The sequence below is a fragment of the Cibotium barometz genome, chromosome 9 (genome assembly GCF_041138505.1).
Source record: "Cibotium barometz isolate CiBa-2024 chromosome 9, ASM4113850v1, whole genome shotgun sequence".
NCBI classification, from domain to species: Eukaryota; Viridiplantae; Streptophyta; class Polypodiopsida; order Cyatheales; family Cibotiaceae; genus Cibotium; species Cibotium barometz.
The window spans coordinates 56,315,462-56,341,437 of NC_141054.1; positions in this window are offsets into that span (position 1 = coordinate 56,315,462).

Sequence of the window (25,976 nt, forward strand, 5' to 3'; positions counted from 1 at the left end):
CTGTCACAGCAAGTACATTTTCTTTACTAGGTTGGTATTGAATAATAGGCTAAAAACTTTGAATAAGAGCTTCTCATTTAATATGTCTATCAGAGATAAGTGGTTGAGAAAGTAGATGTTTAATACTCTGCTAATCAATTTTTATAAGAAACTCTAAGTCCATCAAATAATGTTTCCAAATTTTTAATACATGGACTACGACAGACAACTCTTTGTCATAGGTGCTATACTTGCTTTCAGTAGGATGAAATTTCCTACTCTTGAAAGTAATAGGATGACCATCTTGCATTAACACATCACCAATGTGCTTACCAGTAGCATCGGTTACACAACCACAAAGAAAGGACATGAAAAAATAGGTAATAGTAACACATGTGCATGAGTAATTGCATATTTTAATACAAGAAAAGATTTCTCTTAAAGTTTAGTCCAGTCTCCATTACGCTTATTTTGGACTTAAAATGGGCCTCCTAAGGAATGTCATGTCATTAAAGCCTATGAAAATGGGGATTGTGGGTGAACCTTCTCCACCTTATATAAAAGCCTCCTCATGTGACATATTGTTGGAAAGCTCTTGATGAGTAAGGTTCTAAATATATAATCTCCGACAAATTTAGAGTTGATATGCTCAAGATATGCCTTTTCCAAAAAATAAATTTAGAATCTCCGTAAACGGATCCCCCAAGCTCATTGGTTGAGAGAGAATATTATTAGAATATTATAAAACCTTAGGAGGCCCATTTTAGAGTCCAAAATAAGTCTAATGAAGGTTTGGTTTTCTTGAGAAGTTTAGTAAGATAATGTGCCTTATATGCAAAATTATAGATAAACTTGCGATAATCACGCTAGAAAACATTGTAACTTATGAAGATTCTTAGGTTGCAACCATGACACAATAGTTTCTATTTTCTTGCAATCAACATAGATTCCCTTAGCGAAAACTATATGTCCCAAACACTCAATCTCACTCTAGAAAGAAGCTCCTCTTCTCAGGATTAAGGTAAAGTTCATTTTCCTTGAGCAAATTAAATACAATTTCTAAGTGCTTTTCATGCTCTTTTTCAAACTTATTAAAAACTAAGATATCATAAAAAAAGACAAGCATAAAGTTTTGATGGCCAAGAAAAATCCTATTCATCATATGGCTAAAAGTTGTAGGAGCATTAGTAAGACCGAATGGCATCACTAAAAACTCAAAGTGAGCAATCTGAGTTCCAAAAGCAGTTTTATAGATATCTCGACCGGCCATTCTTACTTGATGATATCCGAATTCACAGTCAATTTTACTAAAGATGCTGCCCCCCCTTAATTTGTCAGGTAGATCATCAATTCTAGGAATTGGAAATCTATTCTTGATAGTATTCTTGTTGAGAGCCATGTAGTCTACACACATATGATAAGTACCATTTTTCTTCTTTACAAGAAGGACTGGTGCTCTATATGAGGAACTACTTGGTCTAATAAGTCCTCGAGAAAACAAATCCTTGATTTAAGTTTGAATTTCTCTTTGCTCAAGAGGGTACAACTCTATAAGGTGCTCTACAAGGTGGTGCACTTCCATGAATAATATCTATTTGATGATCCTCTCATGACGTGCACTAGGTAATCTAGGTAACTCATTGAGAAAACAATCAAAAAATTTAGAAAGAAAGGAATCATGTGAGGTATCCCTAGGAGGTGCCTAGGGGATTCATAAGCCATATCTTATGGTATCATGTGAGTGTAAGGGGAGACGGGTTTTTGGAAGGGGGGGCTTAAGCTTATAAGTTTGGGGGTGAGGGGGACTTATGGTGGTGGAGGGGAGGGGGGGACAAGGAAGTAGGGTAGAATGAAAGTAGGGGTTTTGTTTCTTCTTGTAGTTTACAATATGTGATCTAGTGGTGTAATTTGAAAACTTGAGTAGTTTACTACTCTTTTAAGATAACCACACATGGAACAATTTTTGGAGAATAAATGTAGGTCTTTGTGCTTCTAGCACTTACATCCATGCTACTTACATGGGCTGCAACTTGTCACATGTATAACATCAATATATACTATTTGATTTTCGAACCTTAAATAGGGGGTGCTTGAATCTCATAATCGGGACTCATATGCTTAGAAAGGGGTATAGTTTATTTTTAGAGAAACTTAAATAGGGGGTTTTTATGAGTTTCATGCACGTAGGTGATGTCCCCTTTCTATGGAAAGCGAATTTCTTGGGAGGAGGAGGTGGTTCTTCAGTGCTAAGCTGGTTAACCAAAACTAAGAAAGTTTTCTCCCTCTTCCTCAATGCCCTTTTTTCCTAAATATGACTCAAAAGTGGTTGACTCTTTCTTTCAAAATTTCCCTGTAAACAAACATTCTTACCACACGATGCATAACATACATTGTGTGCTTTGCATAATCAATATGTGGTGTGTACTGATGTTGGAAGGCATTCCCAAAATCATGTCAATATCATGCAAGGGTGCTACTAGGAAAGTAAGTTCATTTAGAAAATTGTGCAATAGACAAAGCAAGATTCTTCACTTTCTTAGTGCAATTATACTTTTGATTTTGAAAACAACTGTTGCTTTAAAACGAGTGTTAATCCCATTTTGGATTAACAAGTATGCTCCTCCAATTGGGGACATTAATAAGTGTCATAAAATGGCACTATAAAAGTTGTACATTATGAGATATTGGCCACCCAAGGCCTAGTTAAGTAAGTTTTGGGCGCCCAAGTGTGTGAATAAGGGCCAAATTTATATAAGGCATTTTCTCATAATGAAAAGGCACAATCCCCCTTTGTGCTATTGAGAGCTCTTCCTTGTGTCTTGAGAGAGATTGAGTGAGAAAGCATTCTAGCATTTGTGCCTCTTCTATGCTTGTATGATTCATGCTTGTGTGGGAGAGTGAGAGAGAGTGATTGCCTTATGTGACGGTGTGAGTGACTCTACGGTGATAGCGTGGAGGTGGAGTTTGGAGGTTTGGAGCTTAACAAGTAAGCTTGGAGGCCTTAAGGGACTCAAGTTCAAAGCATTAGTAGGTGCCCTACGATGGTTGTGTTCTATTTTCCTTCCTTTAGGTGAATGCATTGAGTTCCCTCTTGGAGGTGTGGTAGCCCATAACATTTTTGGTGCCGTTGTGTCGGGGAAACACCTTTGTTTCTTCCTTCCTCTTGGAGTTTTAGCTCCCATTGCATAAGATTGATGATTGTCCTTGCATTCTGGTAGTGCATTGTGTAGGAAATGAATGGATAAGATATGTGTGGAAGTAAAAAATCGTGAGAAATTGGTTGTGTTTGTTGTGTATATGTGTGGTGGAGTGGTCTTAGAATAGAGCTTCGCTATTTTTTCTAGTTAATTTTGACATTTGCATCACTGGAATCATCAACGTGAACGAGTAGGTTGGTGTTCTATTTTTCTTCTTTTCTAAAAATTCACAAAAATCTAAAAAATAAGGAGCCACTATCTGTGCCTTGAACATGTATTCCACTCCTTATTAGACGTGGCACAATCATTTTGGAAACTGTTGGATAAGTATTTTGCACCCAAAATCATATTAGTCAACGCGGAAAGTTCCCACATGAAACTATAAGAAAATGTTCACGCCATGAAACCATTTTTTACAACTTCACGCCATGAACTGCTCTTGACATTAGCGCCACGATTAATGCCACAATTCACGGGATTACCTTGCTAAAAATAGGTAACCTTATCCTGACACCTCCAATGCCATGAGGTCGGACAAAATTAAGAAACGTGAAAGTGTAGAAAATCATTCATGACATGAACTTTTTCAGAACTCTTCACGGCGTGAACCAATTTGTTCACGAACGTGAACCATTTTAGAAACTTTCACAGTGTGAACCATTTTTTGTTCATGACATGAACCCATTATTTTTCATGACGTGAAACCGTATCCTTTCATGGTGTGAACTTTTTCCTACAATCTCACGCCTTTATCAAATCAAACTCACAAGCTTGGTATAGTTAGGTTAAGGCTAAGGAAGTCTTGAAAAGATTGACACACATAACAAGGTAACGAGGAATTTTGATTCCAAGAACAATTTTTTTTAAACACATGAAAGTGTAGAAATTGGTTTACGATGTGAATTGTTTCTTGACACTTCATGTTGTGAACTGTTGTTCTCTGCAATCTCACGGCCTCAGAAACAGATTGACAGAATCTGATCAAAACTTAGTTGGGACATCAAAGTAGTTTATTAAATAATACATACATGCACTTAAGATCTGGAAAGCTTATCGGAGACGATCTTACACCTGACGATAGTGCATCAAATCACCAAGGATCTTCCTATCAAAAAAGTGTGAGTTCAGATCTCTTAGTAAGCACTCACTTGAGTGTCTTAACCACCGTTGAAACTAGTAGCAAAGAGTCCACGATGGAAGAAGGGCTGAGGTACTCTAGGCTTGGGGAAGAGGTGAAACCACCCTCCCCAACCAAATCCAGTGGTATCATTGATATCGCCCGGGGATTGTTTGGTCTCCAAATCAGTCATGATGAAGAAGCGCAATAATCTACGAGCATGGGTCCATCAACCAGCGCTCGGCCCGCTGGACTTGGTCCAAGGCAAGAAGTGCCTATCCAAATATCAAATTCAAGGCTATCGAACACCGGCACCCCCCGAAATGAGACAGGACATGGAAAGTGCGACCAGGATGGGTCAAGTATTCTTCCCTACCTCAGAGGAAGTAGAGTTAGATCTAAAAAGGATCGAGGTGGAACATCTATAGTATGAGAGTTGAGCTTAAGGAAACAACATCTCGATACTCGAAGGACGAGAGTTGAGAGAACAAAAGGATATGGAGGGTTTTAACCTACTCGAATCATGGGGTAAGGAGTCGGAGATAGTCATGGGAAGAAGTGAGAAATTCCAAACTTAGAACCCATAAATGAAGAGCCTAGATCTAAGGAAGGGTTTGTAATCCTAGAAGAAGAGGATAATCTAGAAAGAGTGGCGGGTGAAGTGGAGGACCGTCTGTACACCCAAAACGACATTGAGCAGATGATCAATCATCCTACATTCCTATAGGACATGGAACTTTTAATTCTACAAAGGCATACAGAGGTAACTAATGATGAGCCACTCCAAGGTGGTGGCAGGACCATCCCATGGATCACCGGAGATACCTAGAAGAGCCAACACAGGAAGAGGACAAGGTCTAGGTAGGGGGGAAGCAATTCCTCAAAGACAAAGGGTGGATCCAACCATTGATCTTAATGCAGCCACACGAACGCATCTATTGAATATGGCTATAAAAATGGGCCGAGGAATGTTCAGGGAATTAGGCACTACTCTAGAATCCGGACCCTCCCACATGAAGTTGCACATCATTCCCAAACTCATCAAAAAATTCTCTAGGGATGGAGATCCTATCAAACATGTAGAGATTTTTGAATCCACATGCGAAACTTGCTGGCCTGTCTCAGTGATGTGACAATGATTCATGCTTTCTCATTAACTATAAAAGGGAAAGCACATCAATGGTTCCGAACCTTCAAACCCGAGGATAAGGTCAACTTCACACGACTCAAGAATGTGTTTGTGCCCAGCTTTGCTAGAAGCGGACAGGTGGAGCCCTGTGGCACAGCTGCACAATATCAAACAAAAGGAAATGGAGTCGATGAGAGACTATGTGTCTCGACTTAAGCACTTAAATTCAAGGTGCAAACTACGGGAGAGGTTAACTGATGATTAGTTATTTCCTTGCTTTTGGAGAGGAGTTAGATGCATGATTATCTAGTACTAGCCTGACTAGCCGATGCGTGTTGCAAACTGGAAATTGAGTATGAAGATAATATGCTAGAATTGTCGCAACCGGAAGATGTCAGAATATCTTCAGCACAACAACGACTTCTCGTGTCGTCTCGAGTCACCAAGAAATTGGAACTCGGAGCAAGCAAGTCAGAAACATGCTTGTGGACGAGCTCAGTAACGCAATACTAGAGAAATTGAAGGTAAAGGAGGGAAGAGAAACATCTAGGCATGGGCATAACCATCTTTACCCCCGTAGGGAATTGGTGTGGTGCTCTATGTGTAGATTGAATCACACTACCACCGAATGTCCACAATTAAGAGCAAGGCCATTACTCTATTGTGCTGCACACTGTGTAAAATTAGAAAATAATAACACTTCAATGTACAGATATCCAAGGTTCCAAATTGTTGTATAGCTGCTAGCACCTAGAGCTCCATTGGCTTTACTAGCACCACCTAGACAAATCACTACAGTTGTTGCAAGAAGACCCAACTCTTCCTATTTGCCTAGGGGGGATGTTCTGGGTACAAGACACTTCACCTCTACCACCACCGGTTCTACCACCACAGGCTAAAATCAACCAAGTATTGATTGAAGAGCCATCAGAAGATATTGAGATGGTATGTGAAGTAGAACTTAGCAGAGAATACTATGAAGAAGCTGTGGAGGTCACACCTGAATTCTATGTCCTACAGAATAACACGCCAATACCTGTGTTTCAAACCACGGTATAGTGGAAGGGTAAGGACATGAACTTGAACATGAGGAGAGGATTGCTACAGTGTTTTGGCTTTCTACGAAGGGTCGTATCGAATCATTGAGTGCTTAAACAAGAATGTGGTTCATACGCACCAGCCCCAACAATTGACTGACATGCCCGTACTCACTTATACTAAATGTGGTATTTATCATTTGATCAACGATTGTCCATACCGTGCAAGTGGTTCAACTTCCACTTCTAATCAGGCCACCATCCGAACGATTTGTGTGTAGCCTAGAAATATCACACCACTCAATGTCTTGACACGAGCCCAGTCCCAACAACTGGAAAACAAGGAGAAGAACCGAGCAGATGCGACCATTTTCTAGAACTAGCCGCAGGAGAAGAGTGAAAAAAGTGGGTAAGGGTGATAGCAAGGTCACAATCCAAGATGGATCTGAAGAAGATACGATCGACGCTGGATCCACCCAATTGAGAGAAGAAGGGGATCAAGGGATCAACCACAAAGAGCCTGACCTAGAGGAGCAAAGGGGGAGACCATCAACCCCTAAAGGAGTTGCTGAGTACCCAAATGCCGATGAAGAGATAAGAAAGCTTGAGGATGCTAGAACCTTAGTAGAAGAATGTCAACGGCTTCATGAAGTCAAGATAAGGGCTAACCGGATTATTAGGGATACAATGTATCCAAAGAAACGAGCCAACAAGGGAAAGGGAATTGGATGTACCTACTCCAATTCCAAAAGAAACAGAAGAGGGATCTCAAGTAAACACAATGTCCAGGATGTTTGAGGAAAATGCATAGGGTGAGTCCATCCATTCCTTCCCTAGGAATGAATACGAGACACACACCTAGGGAGAAACCTCAATCTCTAGAGAGCCCAGAGACATAGGAAGTCTTGTGGCTGTACTATCCATGCCTGTACAAATGCCATTAGGGCAACTACTACACAGATCATCACCAACCCTATGGACAGACATGAAGGACTGGGTAGAAGGCGGACCGATACTACAGAGGAGATTCTGGCTGGCAGAAAGACCCCTAAAACACATAAGGGAAGCCCGAGTCGTCAAGATACCAATTAATCAATTGGGACGTTATTTACGAAAGTGACGACACAATGCTACAATCTCGATTCATCATGATGGGTACTAGTCATTGGCTATTCTAGATGGTCGGGAGGGGGTTAGCATCATCACGAAACACTGCTAGGAAAATTTGGGAAAACCCGATCTAAAAAGAGCAGATCTAATTGTTAAAATGACATACGGTACATCTTCAAGACCCATTGGACTTTTGGAGAATGTGAAACTCAAACTCTTTACGTTTCGCTACTATCATACATTTGTGGTAATGAACTTCCTGCGCCAACCCGACTCATATGACATAATATTGGGGAGACCCTTCATGAGGGAGTTCAAATTGGTGCATGATTGGGCATTAGATCACGTGTATGTGCATAGGGATTCACAAATTTTGAAGATAGATCTAAGAACATGGAAAGCACACCCCATGGAAGGGCAATTATTTGGTAATGATTTGGTCACAATGGAGCGGACCACATCTGTACAAATATGCTAGCCCATGGTGGAAAATTCCAAGGAAGAAGAGGAAATAGAAATGTATGCATCACTTCCTCCTCCGGACTTTAGTGAAAACTGAATGCATGTGCTAGCTACCATAGATGTGATGCAATCCACAGGGACCCAATATGTGGAATCTGGAATTATCCCTACGACCTCTGTCTGTATGGTTAATTGAAAAACCATTGATGAAGAATTAGAAGAGGAGACCTCTTGCATAGAAGGGACCGTAACATAAGTCCGCACCAATGCTTAACGCCTTCGAAGATGGCAAAAATAGAAACGATATATTGCTCGACGAAATGCTCTATTTTACGAAGAAAACCCACCGATGCCCAGTGGTTGAGATACCTTGAGGCCACTAAGGTACGCAATGAGTTTTCCAAGGATTGGGGTGAGGAATTGAGTAAAATATCATTGGAGGGAAAACATAAGGAGAAAGTCAACCTTCAAGAGCAAGAAACACCTAATCTTACGAAAGCTGGACGTCGAAAATGGAATAAATCTTTGGCAGAAGTTGAACATGAGGCTAGAAAGGTCATGGCTAAAACAAAAAGTGAGAATGAGGATAAACCAGACTTGCTCTCAGTACTTGACCACTTCAAAACCTACACCGTTGATGACGAACGGAAAGTGGTCTGATTGACGACGACAACAAGGGTTAAGGAGGATGGGCTATCCACATCATATGATGGCCTGACAGAAGTCAAGGAAGTTGATATTGTGGGACCAGGGGAGAAAGCCAGACCCATATACATTACTAAGGACTTGACTTCGGCTAAAGAAGATGAGCTTGTTGCCCTCCTTAAGGAATTTAAGGACTGTTTTGCTTGGAATTACAAGGAGATGAAGGGTGTACCACCTGAGGTAGTGCGGCATACGATTCCAATCATGGAAGGATCAAGACCAACCAAGCAGAAACTATACCAGATGAATCCTAAGTATGCCGCAATTGTAAAGGAGGAAATAGACAAGCTCATTGCTGCGGATTTCATCTATGAGATACAACATACGGATTGGTTGTCACCAATTGTAATAGTGCCAAAAAAGAATGGAAAACTTAGGGTATGTGTCGATCTTAAAAAGGTCAACACAGCTACTAGGAAAGACCATTATCCATTACCCTATATGGAACATGTTTTGGAGAGAGTGGCTGGTGAAGAAGCTTACAGCTTCTTGGAGACAGATTTTCAAGCTACAATCAGGTGTGACAATAGCACCAGAAGACTAGCATAAGACAACTTTCAATACAATGTGGGGGGGACATTTTCATACAAAGTCATGCCCTTCAGTCTCACGAATGCCCCAGTAACATTCCAACGATTGATGTGCACAACCTTCAAAGACTACTTGCAAAAGTGGTTGGAGGTATTCATTGATGATCTGTGTGCACACTCTTAATGGTGGGCGGACCATCTGGCTTGCTTAAGGAAGATGTTCGAGCGATGTTGATTATATCGTATATCCCTAAACCCTTTAAAGTGCCAAATGGGCAGAAGCCAGAGCCTTGAAAGTGAGCTGATGTATGAAGAACAACAAAATTCTTATATGAGAAAATTATCTCGAGATTCGGCTGCCCATTAGAACTAGTTAGTGATCACGGCTCACATTTTATTAATGAGGTGATTGATCATTTACTTGCTAGATTCTTAGTAGTCCATTGGAAATCATCACCACAAAAGTTTGTGTACTATCTTGACGAAAACCTTGGAAGAGAGTACAAACAAAATTTTGTGTACTATCTTGACAAAAACCTTGGAAGAAAGTCGAACGGATTGGGAACATAAGCTGACAGTAGCCCTATGGGCATACTGAACATCATATAAGGTAGCCAGTAATGCCTATGGAATACCTAGTTCCGAGCTTAAGGATTGTAGTCCAAGAACGTCTGATGGAGAATGCATTATCTGAGAGGCTAACCGATTTAGAGAAGCTTGATGAGACCAGGCTAATTGCATCGCATGGGCTCATGGTTGAGAAACTACGTAGGAAGCATTGGTTCGACAAAAATTTGAAACAAAAAGTACTGGAAACGGGAGAGCTTGTCCTCATGTATGGTGAGGAAGCACCAAGAAAAAGAAACTCAAATACAGAGGCCTAGGACCCTTCCAAGTGTTTGAGATCATACCTCAGGGGGGTTGGTTAGAATTGAGACAATTGACGGCATACAGATGGAGGGTTACATCAATGGAAGCAAAGTAAACAAATATTTTAGACCACTGAGCCAAGAGATGCTCTTGTAAGAACATCTCTTAAAACAACAAAAACAGCTCGCAAAGGACAAAATCCAGCAAGCTCAAGAAGAGGCTAAGGAAAGGGAGGCCAAAGCTAAACAATTACTCCAAAAGAGAATGTTACATGTCAACATGGCTTCCTTGACTCTCTTGAATGAAGAGGAACTGAACATCCAGCCAGAACGACTTAGGGCAGAACTCTCTACAGCTAAAGGCCATGCAACAAGTGTTGCACTAATAGATACGAGATCAAGTCATAACCTGATGTCATATGAGACATGGGTACCCTTAGATAGACCACACCTTGAACCCACCAATGCACAAGTACGCAGTGTGCACTTGATAAATATGAAAGCTAAGGGATTTTTAAGTGTTAAAATTTCTATAAGAAATAATTCCTTGGTTGGAAAGGTGTTTGTCATGCCTACAGGTTCCATGGAAGAGGAAATGATCCTAGGACGATCCTGGATTTGCGTAAGCAAATGTAATATTCAATGGGAGAAGAGGATAGCACTGGTGAACGAGGGCGATAATGTCATGTCCATACCCTTATGGAGCCTGACAAACAGAGGAAAATAGGCCATGAGTAAGGAGTTAGCAACACTGAGCACGGTGACATCAACTCATAAAATAGAAAAAGCATTAGTTCCACAAACCCTACAAAAATAATATCCAAAGTCACAGGGTACACAAAAATGGGTGCCCAAGGTTCAACTCAATAACCAGCCCCACAAGGAGGAGAAGAAGGATAATACGGAGACAATAAGAAAGATTCAAAAAGGGGCCAAAAATCAGAATTGGCCTTCACAAGCAAGTTGGCAATACTCCAAACATACCAACATCCCACAAGGCATTCATAAGCAATGGCTCCGAAAGGATTTACCCTACGGGCGCAGGGATACTACCAAGGTAGTAAGGCAGTGTGGGTTCCCAAACCCCGCTTAGTGGCCACCATCACAAACTGTTCTGATAACAAAGGAAAGGGTAATAAAAGCATGCAGCACCAAAACTCCCAACTAAAACCAATGCTAAAACTACACAAACATTGGTATGGAGGAAGAAGACCACTCAACAAGATGAGTTGAGGGTTGCCAAAGCAATGTCAGAACCACTTCGATCAAGGAGCTAGACGAAGACCTTAAAAGTAGAAACAGAGAAGTTCAGCAAAGGGACATGGATAAAAGCCCCCAACCCTAGGACCTAGTAATAACATTGTTCAGTTGGATGGAAGGAAGAATTAATACCTCCCACATGGAACTAAAATGTCTACAGCAACACCTACCTCCAGGATTGCCAAGGTGTCACCTTGGTTTTCATGGCAGTAAAAAATGAAGGTATCCATTTGTTGCCAATGGATACAAGGTAAAATGGGTATCATTCATTCATTTAATGCATGTTTGAATGCCTGAGCATAAAGAAAAAAAGAAGAAGGTATCAATCTTGCACACTCATGATTTGGAAAAGTTCACGCCGTGAGCCAATCCAAAAAAGTTAACGCCATGAACTAGTTCAAAAATGATTATGCCGTGAACTGGTTCAAAACAGTTCACGCTGTGAAACGGTCACTTCTCGGGCCAATCACAAGATGCCATGTGGCATTCTTCATTAAGGCAACTGCCCAGTCCCAACGATTGCGCTATAAATTCAAAAATTCTTTCCTTTTTCGTCATTTAGCATTGTGTGATCCATCACAAATGCCTTGAGCTCCCGTATTCGATCGTGCATCGCCTTCCCCGATTCTTCCAGCCCTAATTGACATTCACCAATTAAGGTGCGAGCTTGGACCATTTATCATTTTCTTTTATTATTCTTTTTTTCCTTATTATTATTATTATTATTTTTATGATCAATCAATATCGTGCTTCTTAACAGCATCTGCATTAGCATCACGCCGAATTCTGTGTGGTTTCTAAAAAACTTCCCTTATGGTATCATCATTTGCACCCATGAAATCTTTTGATAGACTGAAACATAAAAACAAAACATCACAAAAACCTGCAACTTCACAGAAATGCCTTGAAACTGTAGTTTCACGGAACCATAAAAACCCGAAACTTCACGCTTCCAGAAAATCTTACATAATAAACTCTCATGGAATTCCGTCTCACGGAACCCCTCATAGGATTTCGTCTCACGGAAACCTTTCACGTCATTAACTCTCATGTCACAAATTCTCCCATGAAACTCCCTTTCACTGGATTCCATAACTTTCATGGAACTCCCTCTCACGGGATTTCGTTTCATGGAACCCCCTTTCATGGGATTCCATCGCACAGAAACCTCTTTCACGTCATTAACTCTCAAGTCACAAATTCTCACAGAACTCCCTTTCATGGGATTCCATAACTTTCACGGAACTCCCTTTCATGGGACTCCATAGCTTTCACGGGATTCCATCTCACCTCACAACTTTCACGGGACTCCATTTCACAGAACCCCCTTTCATGTCATTAACTCTCACGTCACAAACTCTCACGGAATTCCATCTCACAAAACTTCCTTACACGAGACTCCTTCTCACGGAACTCACGAAAGTCTCACGAAAGTCTCACGACCTATAACTTCACGAGGCTACCAAACTGCTGCACTTTCATGCCACAACATTCACCTGTTCAATTAATACACCTTGTTTATTGCTCCTACACTAACACACTTCTCATCTCAACTAACCGGTTTACCATTAACCAAAAAACAAGGAAGAAAAGAAAAAGACAAGAAAAGGAGTAGTACCTACCCCACCAATTTGGAGGTTGATTTTCTTTTCATGTACAGATGTGAGCCTAAAAAACAGAAGCCATAGAGACCCTTGCAGTCACCCAAGCCAGCGCTACAGGCTCCTCGGTGAGCCAGAAGAAGAAACTAGTGTGCGGGTACCGAAGATGAACTATTTGGGCCCATATGCCCAAGCCTTCCATGGGGCCATCATCACAAAGGAGATCCATACGGCACATGGAAAGGTAGCACTGCAGTATCACAGCCCAGAGTACCTCCAAATTTTGGAAGAGGCAGAGGTGAAAGAAAAGCTGGAGAAAGTGGGCCTAGGGAGAATGGCACAGGTCCTCCTAGGAACATCGACACGGCGCTCTGTATAGAATATATCAAGACTTATGACAAAGCCACCAAGCGTGGCACTGTCACAAAGGCCAACGGCACAGCAGAGTAGCTCTTAATCATAGGGGAACTCATCTGTGATGCTCTGCAGCTCCCACCAACAGTCAAAGTCCATGCCCATGCCTTTGACAAAATGCCTTTGGATGCTATGCTGAAGAAGAGTTCGTATAACTCTAATGGGAAAGAGTATGAGAATATCTGGGATGAGGTCACGGAGAAAGCCTGTAGAACTATGTCGCTGATCATGCAGGTGAAGCCAGAAGACCGCTATACAGCAGGGTCCCATTGAACAATATTGCTAAAGTGCATGAAGAAAAGGAAGAGGACTAGGCGTATTACATACATAGGGAAATGGACAACTATCTAAAGGCCCACCAGTCCAAGATATGCAACCTTACCTGCTGACCCAAGTCCTCAATCATGTGGCAAAAAGGCATCTTCTAGAGTAGGAACCAGTAGAGCAGATGCAGCTAGCATTACTACCAGAGCAACCAGCACTGACAGCTGAAGAGATTCAAGAGGGACAAGCTGTACTAATGGAAACACAAGCCATAATTAAAGAGATAAAGAAAGGGAGGAAGAAGAAGACAGAAAGAAAAATAAGGGGCATTATCCTGGACGTGGTTGCAAAATCACAAAGACTAGAGGCTGAGTTGGCACATGAAATAAGATCATACTAGGAAGCTCTTACAATGCAAGAAGCCACAGTTAGCCAGGCCACTCAAGAGCCAACGCAAAAAATTACTCCTCCTCCGAGTTCGGCATAGCTAATCTTTACGAACTTGTCCCCACTCAAGGATTCCACCTTGGCAGACACACCTGCACAGATAGAACCAGAACCACCAGCATCAATTCCAATGCCAAACTGAGGAATCACAAGAAATTGAGATAGAAACGGCCCCAGTGCAAGATCCAGCAGACCACATGGATACAGGTAAAAAACTAAGGGGTGAAGAGCCATCAAGCCCAAGAAAAAGATGGCGTCTTGAGGATGAAGAAAGACTACCCTAGTTGTCCTTCCTACAGAATGTTGATTATGAACAGTTCATGCAGGAAACTATGGAAGGTTTGGATGGACTGTTAAACCTACCACATGCTAGACTAGAAGGAGCCACAAGCACAAGTGCACCATGGGAGCAGGAGCAAAAAGTATGACGTTGCCACCTCCTCCCAACACACATGCTGCATGATCGTAACGCTGCACTTTGGAAGCAGGTTAACGAGTCAAACACACGTGTAAACTTTAAAGAAACACTTGGCAGTAGCAGATGCAACACATCGGGATGTCATAATGAAGAGTTTGAAGGCCACTGAGGAGTAAGAGACCAGATACAAGGCACTGGAAAGCAACAATTTGGTTCTTAGCCAAACCATTGTTCAAAAAATCAAAGAAAATACGGACCTTAAGGAAAAGTTGGAACAGGCTAAGTACCAACTCCAGAAGGAGGTTACCCACAACCACGAGCTCATAGCCCTTCATGCCTAGAAAGTACAAGAATTCCAGCAAAAGTCCATGGCCAAAGAAGAAGAGCTGCAAAGCAAGATTTAACAGTTATCCTCAAGTCTGAAAGAAGCAAAAGGCAGGGCCACTCACTTACAACAAGAAAGAGAACAAGCAAACAAGGCACATGTAGAGAAAGTGAGAGCACTTAACGATGTCATCAGTGCGCCAGTCAAGTTGAGATGAAAAAGATGGTATTAGCACATCAAGAGGCAATGGCACAAGTCACCAAGTAGGTACAAGACAGTCAGAAACTGGCTAGAAGGACTTCAAAAAATCACAGAAGCTTAAGAAAGAGAGGCTACAGCCAGGCGTGCCCAAGACGAAGCAACCCGACGATTCTAGGAGTTAGATGCTACAAGGATGGTCCGCAAAACCACAATATCAAACCTCCTGAGCACCGACGACTCCCGTCTACAGCAGTTGGAATGCCAATTGGTAATACAGGACCAAAGTTAGTGGCAAGAGCCTACGGATGAAATGCGCCTACTCCTTGAGCGAGCCGGAGATAGGTCAGTTGTTGCTAGTAACCCCTCGGGCCCCTCCTCAAACTCTTACTCTGTTTTTGTTTACACTAACCCTCTCCTTCGATACGATACAAATCTGTCTGAGGACCTAGCCCTAGGTGACCTAACCCTCATTAAGCAGAATACTGAACGTGATGCTGACCCCACAATTATCATGGGAATTTTGAGGGGAGATATAGTATTAACTAATCCACAAGATATCTACTTCTATCCATTACATCCTATTTTGTTAAGCCTTTGTGTAGAGTTGGTGTCAGGTGCTACAAAACTCTAAAATTTTAGACAATAGTGTCAAAAAATTAGACCTGTTTGTTCCAGATGACATTCCCGAGACGCCGGCAAACTACGAGGTGGTAGCACAAAGCTATCAGTGGATTATAAGCCATGGGTGGCTCGAAGTCTACAATACTCACCAGCATCATCTAAACTTATGTGAGTCTACATTATATCACCCTTTTGGAATTCTAAAGCTATACTCTAATATTTACAAACACTTAGAATCCATGTTCTCCAATGTACTCTACACTTTTGATGCTAGTCATATTGAATATCCTACCATAGATCCTGCGGATATCCTTGACCTTCAAGAGTTTATGAAATCTCACAAACCAAGCCACCCACCCCCAGAGCACAGGTCATGGTTAGGAAGAGGAATCATTTTCATCTTCCATTAACACCTCCCCCGTATATTCTAATGTCTCTAGTAAACTACTTAACCCCTATCCTAATGCCCCACCTACTAACAAATCTCAAGCCGTCTGCATATTCTCTAATTTCACTCCTCAACAGATAGATTTTCCCACTAACCCTCTCGCCCCTGAGGAGATGCTAGCACCTCACCCGTCTCCACAACGGCAACCTCATGAGGTACGCTATCCTATTCCCCACCAAGACAATATTGAAGCTTTCACTGACGATACAATTTTGGAGTCATTGTCTGGTGCAGAATATGAGGGCTTCATTTGCGCTGGCAATCCTCTGTAAAGCCCAAGCTAATGTTCAAAGTACTAATACAAGTAACACCCTTTGAACCAACTCGAAGGATTCTACCAGAAGCCTACTCCGAGGTCACACCAACAAAACAGCCTTATGTGCCATACCCTCTACGAGCACCTCGCCTAGATTTAGAAGAACTCCTCCCCTTGGCTGGAGAGGGTACATTGTGGACTAATGTGGCACATCACACGAAATTGGCCAACCTGCTGGAGATCAGAATTGTCACTTTCATGGTGATTAGATATTTCTTTCGTAGGTGGAGGAAAGCTCACCCCGTACACACAAGAGAGGCGGCTATGCCACAATTGTCACAGATGAGGCACAACCCAAACTAGAGGATTTTGGAATACAGCCAGATTGGCGGAAAGAATACTTAATGAAAGATCCCTGCCCCCTCCGCGCAACGAATTCGGGGGTGCTAGTAGTGGAAGTAGCACTTCTTGCACGGGACAAAGCCTCTCACTTGGGACGTCGCCCATGGATATCCGGACAAGAAACTTATCCCTTGATTTTTCCAAAACCGAACCCGGAAAAACTTCTCTCGCTCAGAAAGCACGGGCAATTCCTCTAGGATATTTTTATTCTAACGTGGTGAAGGTCATCACTAACCAAACTGATCCGATCAAATCGTAAGTCACATGGTCAGATCAAGGAAAAGACTTGCACTTGGATCATAGAGACCAATGCTTTTTTCCTTATCTCGAGAGGAGGCACAGCCGTTGATTCTTTTCCATAGAACAAGGACTGTCCGGGATTTACTTTATCTATCATACCATAACAGAATTGAGTCTCATTTTAGGGATCCATCAGTCCAGCCTAACCCCATCCAGAGTCCCATGGGTTAGCCAACTGCCCAACCACTGTAGTGATAGAATCCATTTAGGAATTCGGTTATGTTTTGTCCCGGGTACTAGGGAAAAGAGTTCCCAGGCCCCCTAGTCGGCGCTTCATGCAAACTTCAAGATAGTCATACCACTTACACACCCAATATGAAATTACTTGTTTCACAGATTTAGCTAACTTTAAAATAATCTTTTAATGAAATCATAGCATCACTAATCATAATCCTCCAAAATATTTGGTTGAATTCTAGTTTCTAATCATTCCTTCATCGGTGTACCTATGGCATCATTGGCAACCAGAACGCTCACCACTTGTTCACTCAGGGGCCTTTTCAATAGTTCCTAGCTCATAGTGTCACGAGACCGGTGGAAACGGTCCCGCGATGCCTCTGTCGCACGCGGCCTTCCACAATCCATGCTTCATGAAACGGCTCCATCGGCCTGTTGAGCGCGTCTCGCGCGTTTTCCTTGCGGGTCTCACCGATCACTTGCGTTCGTGCCCAGCTCGGCTCCCTCGGCCTCGTCTTGGGTCTTGCCTTCCATCCATGATCCGCCGGCCCCAGCCGCGTCTCACGGCCCATCGGCACAGCACGGCTCGCCGGTCCGTCGTTTTTCCACCGTTTTGGGTCCCGACTCCACGTTCGGCCCAATCACCGTCAAGGCGGGGAGGGCAGCCCTTGGGGCACTCGGCACCCACGGAACCTCTCCTGTGCCTACCCGGTGCGGGAGTGCGTTCCTAAGGTGCCTACCATGGGTCCGTGCTTTGCCTCTCCTTGCACCTCCTCCCCATATAGAGGCAAACTATTCGGGGGGTGGGCTAGCATACCCTCAAGGCACCATGTCCTTTTGGATAGAAATCCCACCTCACATACACCTCAATGCTTCATGAAACGGCTCCATCGGCCCGTCGAGCGCGTCTCGCGCGCATTTTCCTTGCGGGTCTCACCGATCACTTGAGTTCGTGCCCAGCTCCCTTGGCCTCGTCTCGGGTCTTGCCTTCCATCCATGATCTACCGGCCCACCGGCCGCGCCGATCGGCATGGCACGGCTTGCCGGGTCCGTCGGTCGGCCATTTTTCCACCGTTTTCGGTCCCGACTCCACGTTCGGCCCGATCACCGTCAAGGCGAGGAGGGCAACCCCCGGGGCACTCGGCACCCACGGAACCTCTCCCCCACGCGGGAAGGCCTAACGTGCCTACCTGGTGCATGAGTGCGTTCCTAACGTGCCTACCTGGTGCATGAGTGCGTTCCTAAGGTGCCTACCATGGGTCCGTGCATCAGTAGGTTTATGACAGGTCAATCTAGTTCCTGATTGTATACGGATATTTCTCCTCTTTTTGTACTCTTGAAGATCAGCAAGATCAACTAACAGATCCATATAAATGAGTCATGTACTCATCCGTTGAGGACCAGCAGGGTCAATCAACCAGATCCATGCCCGAATTTAGAAAACAACTCTTACTCCTTGTTCCAATATCTTCCTCGATGCACATGTGGGTATCTTCGGCGACCCAAAGCCCGAGCACTGTATGGTCAGCACCCTCTAGGATCCTTTGCACGTCACCTAGTGCTTCACTCATAGGCTGCTTCCTTGATCCCATTGGAATTGTGATTGTACTCAATGTATGAAGGTGGAAGAAGTTCAGGATCTTCATGATGTATTGGCTACTACATGATCCAAAAATTAGGGTGGCAAAAAGACAATTGAAAGTTCAAGAGAAAAAGATGAACCTATTGTTTGGGAAGCTCAGAAGGAAATAAGAATAGGAGTTTTAAAGGAACTCAACAGGTTACAAGGGGAACAGGTGGAAGAGCCTATCATACCAGTAACACCCTCTGAAGATGTCAAAATCTTACCAATTTATCATAGAGATGGGTTGGCAGAAAAACAAGACATGAGTTCAGGAGAAGATGGACTGTTGCAGGATTTGATGCAAGCTAGGTTATGCCTGACTTTGGAACACGTATTGAATTTGGTGCCAGCATTTAAAGAGAAATTAATGGAAAAATGGGCAATTGGTAACGTCCTCACAGTTCAAAAGGTTTTCCCAGAACCACAACAAGAAAAGCCATCACATGTGGATGATGTGGATTACAAGGTACCCATTTTGGATGTAGTATTTGCAAATTGTAATATCAAAGGTACTTTACTGGATGGAGGCTTAGGAGTCAACATCTGATGAGAATTTCATTTGCAGATAATTAGGTGTAAAACCTATGGTTTTACAGGATAGTATTAAGTATTATTACATTTGAAACCTTTACCGGAGATGTCAGGAGTCATGAGTTGAAGAGTCGTGTCATGTTATGTCTCTTGGGATCTTCATGGTGAAGGCAGTTAAGCTTCGAATGCCATGCACAGATATAGAAATGTGTGTAGCTATTGGAAAAACATCTGTTATCTTGGAAGGAGTTTTTTTACTGTTTTTACTATTGTGTTATGTCCGACATGTTTGCCTTCAATTGAAAAGATATCAATGTATGCTTAGGAATTACCAATGAATGAAGTGCTGTAAATATTCAGATTGTGCAGAAGACAGAATACTTGAAATGATAGGAAGAATTAATGAAAAGATTATCTGGTGCTGAGTTAACCCTCAACATTCAGGAATCATCATTTTTCAATCAACTCATCAATTCTCAACCAGAATTTTAAAATCATATCAACCAGCATTCAAATTCATCATCTGGATAGCATTTTTGCTTATAAATTCAAGGTCTTAGATTTACTCGTATATACTGCCAGTAAAGAGCTGCAGTTATACCCTCGGTATATATGGGTAGTCACGGTCCTTGGAATTATAAGGTAAATACCATCATGACAAGGCCTCAAGCAAGTGAGGGATTCCATATAATTGCGGTACTTCCATGTGAAGACCTAACTACCTATTTATGAATCTTCATTTTGAATATCAATTTGTATGAATTTCATCACACAATTACAACCTTTTACTGCTACTTCATAAATGTTTGACATTTATGGCTTCTCGGTTGATCCACTTTAGCCAATTCGCTCTGATACCAGCTGAAAGATCCCTGCCCCCTCCGCGCAACGAATTTGGTGGTGCTAGCAGTGGAAGTAGCACTTCTTGCACGGGGCAGGGCCTCTAACTCGGGGCCTCACCCATGGATATCCGAATAAGAGACTAATCCCTTAGTTCTTCCAAAACTGAACTCGAAAAAACTTCTCTCGCCCAGAAAGCAAGAGAGATTCCTCTAGGATATTTTATTCTAACGTGGTCAAGGTCATCACTAACTAAACTGATTCGATCGAACCTGTAAGTCACATGGTCAGATCAAGGAAAAGACTTGCACTTGGATCATAGAGACCAATGCTTTTTTCCTCATCGAGAGGCATAGCCGTTGCCATAGAACAAGGACTGTCCGGGATTTACTTCATCTATCGTATCATAACAGAATTGAGTCTCATTTTAGGGGTCCATCAGTCCAGCCTCCGTCCCACTGTAGTGATAGAATCCGTTTAGGAATTTGGTTATGTTTTGTCCCGGGTACTAGGGAAAAGAGTTCCCATGCCCCCTAGCCGGCGCTTCATGCAAACTTCAAGATAGTCACACCACTTACACACCCAATATGAAATTACTTGTTTCACATATTCAGCTAACTTTAAAACAATCTTTTAATGAAATCATAGTATCACTGAACATAATCCTCCAAAATATCCGGTTGAATTCTAGTTTCCAATCATTCCTTCATCAATGTACCTATGGCATCATTGGCAACCAGAACATTCACCACCTGTTCACCTAGGGGCCTTTTCAATAGTTTCTAGCTCATAGTACCCGGCAATATAATCACATAAGGAAATCTAGATGGTCTCTCTATTGAACATCAGCAAGATCAACCAAAAGATCCATATAAAAGAGCCATGGACTCATCCGTTGAGGACCAGCAAGGTCAATCAACCAGATCCATGCCCGAATTGAGAAAACAACTCTTACTCCTTGTTCCAATATCTTCCTCGATGCACGTGTGGGTATCTTCAGTGACCAAGAGCCCGAGCACCATATGGTCAGCACCCTCTAGGATCCTTCGCAAGTCACCTAGCGCTTTACTCATAGGCCGCTTCCTTGGTCCCTCATCCACCGTACCGTAAGCTCACCATTTAAATCCAACCGAGGCTGGTCAAGACCACCGTGCTACGCAAGACATCCTCCGCCGTCAGCTGTTGCAACTTTATCACTTAGGTCTCTACGACCTCATTCACAAGACGGTCAAAATGCTTCCCCAGCATTCTTGACATAAAACAATCATTTAAAAATAGGTCATAAATACAGTTTCTATAACGAACTGTCATCTTTCCACATTGTTCCACATCAATCCACATTACTTAATCCACGTCCAATCATATGTATTCTCATCATCCTTCATCCATTCTCATCCAATCACATCATTTTTCATTCTCATCCAATCACATCATTTTTCATCTCATCACATCTTTCCACATTTATCCTCATCACATCTCATCCACTCACATCTATCCATATTCACATCTCATCACATCACATTCATTCACATCTTATCCATTCATATCTACCCCGATCCACATCACATCACATCACATCACATTACATCCCTTTCACATCACATCTCATTCATTCACATCTATCCCGATTCACATCCCATCACATCACATCCATTCACATCACATCCGATCCATTCACATCCATCACATTCATTCACATCACATCCATTCACATCCATCACATCACATCCATCCATTCACATCCATCACATCACATCTCATTGCATCCATTCACATCACATCTCATTGCATCCATTCACATCTATCACATTCATTCTCATCACCAGCCCATCATATACATTCTATCCACATTACATCACATCCACATCTATCCACATCATATCCCATTCATACATATCCCATCCTATTCATCCACATCCATCCAATCATTTACATGTATACGACTATCCACATCTATCCATACATTCACATCTATTCCATATATATTCATATCACATCACATTTTATCCACATCTCTTTACATCACATCACATCTCATCCACATCCACATCACATTCACATCCACATCCCTTTACATTACATTACATCTCATCCACATCCACATCCTATTCACATCCACTTCCCTTTACATCACATCACATCTCATCCACATCCACATTACATTCACATCCACATCTCATTACATCACATCTCATCCACATCCACATCCTATTCACATCCACTTCCCTTTACATCACATCACATCTCATCCACATCCACATTACATTCACATCCACATCTCTTTACATTATTACATCACATCTCATTCACATCCACATCTCTTTACATTACATCACATCTCATTCACATCTCTTTACATTACATCACATCTCATTCACGTCCACATCTCTTTACATTACATCACATCTCATTCACATCCACATCTCTTTACGTTACATCACATCTTATCCACATCCACATCCACATCCACATCACATTCACATCCACATCTCTTTACGTTACATCACATCTTATCCACATCCACATCTCTTTACGTTACATCACATCTTATCCACATCCACATCTCTTTACATTACATCACATCCACATCCACATCACATTCACATCCACATTCTTTCACATACACATACACATCCACATCCACATCCACATTCTTTCACATACACATCCATATCCATTTACTTCACATCTCTCATCTACATTCATTTTCATCACACCACATCTTATCACATCCCATTCACATCTTATCATATCCATTTCACATCCTATCGCATCCCATTTACATCTATTCACATCCTATCACATTCCATCTACGTCTTATCACATCCATTCACATCTTATTCCCATTTAGTAGCTTTTTCTGCTTCGATACTGATAATGGAACTTTTTCTGAATTTCTGCCAATTGCTTGGCCTAGATAAAGGTTCTTTTTTTCGACGACTATTTTCATATTCTTTCTCAATTTCTCAAATGAATTATATTCAATATTCCTCTTTTGAATAAAAGAATTTATGGGATTTACAAAAATCAATTCTACCCATATTTTCACTTTTGATAAATATTCATAAATTGAATTATACTAAAAATTTCTCTTTTTTCCATTTGATTTTGTGGATCTCAAATATCATGGAAATTCCTCTTTTTAAATTTAATTGCTTGAATTCTAAATTTCATGGGAATTCCTCTTTTAAGATCAAATAAATTTATCTAAATTTCTCTTTTGCTTTAATAAAAATATCCAATAATTCAATATTCCAAGAATTTCACTTTTACTATTCAAATGATTGAATTCCAAATGTCATGGGAATTCCTCTTTTATCATTTAAATCTTTCTCATGCATAAAAGAAATTTATCTAAAATTTCTCTTTGAATTTTAAAAAAATATCCATTAATTCCACTGCTAGGAATTCCACTTTTCCCATTTAAATGATTGAATTCCTCTTTAAAATATCCATTAATTCCAATATGCTAGGAATTTCACTTTTCCCATTTAAGTGATTGAATTCCAAATGTCACAGGAATTCCTCTTTTATTATTTAAATCTTTCTCATGCCTAAAATAAATTTATCTAAAATTCATCTTTGAATTTAAATAAAATATCCATAAATTCCAATATGCTAGGAATTCCACTTTTTTCATTTAAATGATTGAATTGCAAATGTCATGAGAATTCCTCTTTTATCATTTAAATCTTAAAATAAATTTATCTAAAATTTATCTTTGAATTTAAATAAAATATCCATTAATTCCAATATGCTGGGAATTCCACTTTTCCCATTTAAATGATTGAATTCCACATGTCATAGGAATTCCTCTTTTATCATTTAAATCTTTCTCATGTATAAAATAAATTTATCTAAAATTTATCTTTGAATTTAAATAAATAATCCATTAATTCCAATATGCTAGGAATTTCACTTTTTCCATTTAAATGATTGAATTCCATATGTCATAGGAATTTTCCCTTTATCATTTAAATGAAATTACCATAATTTTCTCTTTTCTTAATTATTTAATTATACATAAACCTTAAAAATTAGTTTTTCATCGAGTGTGATGAAAATCATTCTTTTAACCTAGGACATTTAATCCTAGAATATGGTAGGGAGTCCTCTTTTCACGTTATGCATAAGAATGAATTATGTGTCAATTTCTTAAAAATTTTACCATAGCTCCGCTGCTATTACTGAAAATTTTTAATATTTTTGAAAAGAATAGGATTTAGTAATGTAATTATAATAGTATAACTATCTTTTAGCCTTAAATCCAATTTATGTATTTAACTCATAAAATTACCATAATTCACTAGCATATAAGTATAAAAAACTAGTTTCTTAACCTCTAGCTTCACAAGCCTAGAGTTTGATTTGTGAATTAAGAATTTCTCCATGAGAAGCATCAATTGAATAGAGAATTGCTCACAGGAATGACCATTCTTTGGGGGAGAGAGAGATAAACATAAAAGCATCCTAGTTTAAGCATAAATGTAAATTTTTCTTAATTATTTATTACAACTCTTAAGAAAATCTTGATTTGCATTATAAACACTTAATTAAAAAACTTCTCAAGCTTGAGAGGGGTTGAGAAGTAAAAACATTGAGAATAGTAGAGAAAAACCATAAAATTACACTTTACCTCTTGTTTTGCTTGCTTCTCTATCATAGAAGAAACCCCCAACCAATCAATTGGTTTGTGTGTTGAAAGGAAAGCTCCAAGGATGGTTGAAGATAGAGAGAGGCTCCACTTTCTCCAAAATAAGAGGATTTTTAAGGGATAATAAAAAATATCATTATTTTAGCATAATACTGGCATGGTATAGTTCACATAAAATATCTCATTTTTTTAAGTAATATCTCATAGTTTTTAACTAATAAACCTTGTACTCAATCAACTCTTCGTCTTACGTGGGCATTTACTCATTTTTGGGTATTTTCTTTTATTCATTGGATTTATCTCCTTCCCACACTTGGATTGATCCTATTGGCCCATAGGAACCTTAATTGGACCATAATCCAAAAATTTCTGAAAATCTAGACCCTTAGGCTAAGGTCCTTTATACACATTTTCAATTGATTCCAATTGCACATTGGAAAGTTCTTTTTAAAATTTTCTTTCAGGAGAAACCATTTTAGACACTAGGAGGATTTTTATATAAAAAAATATCTCAATTTTGGATTACCTCTCTCTAGATATTTTCTCTCTCCAAGCCAAAACAGGGTAAAACAGGATCTTTTTTTTAATTTTAGAGAGGGGAATAATTACAAGATCAGAAGGGGAGGTTCTTACTCCTTTACACCTCAAACGCTGGAGGGAGGAATCTTACATTCTACCCCACTTAAAAAAACGTGAGATGTCCTCATCTCGTAGAGCTGGAGGACAACTCTTTCCCTGAAGATTCAACTCATTCTTGGGTTTTTTAAAGTCTGGTCAACCCAACAAAATTATGGGATAAAGATTCCTTCATATAGAAGTCATTATTATATAACAATTCATTCAGAACATATCATTCATATCCTTAACACAATAATGGTCCATCACACCGAAAATTTCACTTGAACATTCTTCCATGAGAATTTAGTTATGTAGGTTTTTAATTTTTCATCCCTTAATTAGATCCACTGGGTCAAGGGTTAACAACAGCAATTTGTCAGCACAATCTACTAATCTCGTAGTGATTTGCTGAAGTCATAATCGTCATTCCAGTTACCAAT